The following is a 1,505-nucleotide window of genomic DNA, read 5'->3' as shown; positions in this document are numbered from 1 at the left end:
ATGAGTCTGAAGAGGGAAACGACATCAGTTCAAGTGCAGACACCAAGTGTGGGGAGGAGCAGGAAGAGACACGACTCTGCTCCCCAGTCCTATGACAGCATTGCCACCAGGTCCGCACTCATTGGCCAAGAGATGTAGAGAGGCTTGCAGGTCACTCGAGGCTGATTTTGAGGGTACTAAGAGAGATCTCGGAGGCCAAAAGATAACAAAGATATTAGATAGGAAGGGAGAGCAAAAGAAATCTTTGGTAGACTTTCCCCATGTTGTCAGAGAAGCCCAGCCACTCCTGTCCTGTCTGTCTTGCGGGGCAAGAACAGCAACACAACATTTCTTCTACTGACTATAGCGCCGTGTTCTGATTTCCAGGGGGACCTTGCCTGGGACCAGGGTCTGGCATCCTTAGCAGGGGGGACACCTTCTGCCACAGTAGCGGTTGGCAATGCAGGAGAGGTCAAAGCCCCCCGAGGTGATGGGCACTCCCTGACAGCTGAGGATGCTGCCAACAGCAGCGGAGGTGGAGGATCCCACGGCGGTGTTCTGCGGGAAGGAGCTGAGGATGGGTCCGGGCAGGGTCACCACCACGGGAGAGGGCTCAATGACGATGGTGGAGTTCTGGCACTGCCTGACACAGGACTCATTGCAGCTGCTGGCCAGAGGGGTGGGGCCGCACGGCTGGCATGGCACACATGGGTTACAGCAGGACATGTCTCGGGGATAGGTGTGCACCTGTTGGGAGAGAGGGCCAAACAGAGGAGGTGGAGAGTGTAGAGCAATCTGACATCCCACCATGAAGGAGCCAAGGCACATGCAGTGTTGGGAGTTGGAGGCTGTGCAGAGATTGTCATGGAGTTCTTGGTTTCCTCCTGAAGGGAGGATCCAGAATGAGCCACCAGTGCCTATAATACTGCTTAGACCCTAGCCCAGAAGTCCTCTGAGTTCAGGCCCACCCTCCATCTAGAACAAGACTTCTGCCTGCTTCCTTCTTCAGTGACAAGCAGCTCCAAGATTTGTCATGGAAGAGAGTAGATAGCTGATGAGAAGTTCATGGAACTCAGGTCTCCTTCTGGAGGGTGAGAGAGACAAGAGGGGGACTCACACTTACCTGGTTCTGATGACAAGGCAAGAGCAGTGGATGAGAGACTAAGGGACTGGGCTGCCTTTTATAATGGGCCTACACTGCCCCATATCCAGAGGCATTGCTTATAGTAGTGATTATTTTCTGACATGTTCCTCTTGAATGCAGACCATCCCAGATAATGACATGGGTTGTGTGTTAGCTTCCTGTGTGGCAGTGTTATATTTCCAGCTTTATGTAATTTCCATTCCACACTGAAGGCATTTTTTGAGTGGCATGAAGGGAGACAAAAGCATTTCTGCACAACAAACATCAGTGTGAGCCACAGACTCATCTCATGTGCTAGAGGAGTCCAGAAAAGGCAAATGATGTCAGCCTGGATCATTCCTTAGGGCTTCTTAGGGGCCCTTCTGGCAAGGGAAATACCAGT

General features: G+C 52.2%; 1 pseudogene; it reads right to left on the bottom strand.

Moving 5' to 3' along the window:
• Nucleotides 1-399: 399 nt before the first annotated feature.
• On the bottom strand, nt 400-1,197 carry LOC110391281 (annotated as a pseudogene).
• Nucleotides 1,198-1,505: the final 308 nt, after the last annotated feature.

Source organism: Numida meleagris, unplaced genomic scaffold (assembly GCF_002078875.1).
Source record: "Numida meleagris isolate 19003 breed g44 Domestic line unplaced genomic scaffold, NumMel1.0 unplaced_Scaffold338, whole genome shotgun sequence".
Classification (NCBI taxonomy): Eukaryota; Metazoa; Chordata; class Aves; order Galliformes; family Numididae; genus Numida; species Numida meleagris.
This window is presented reverse-complemented; position numbering and strand designations above follow the sequence as displayed.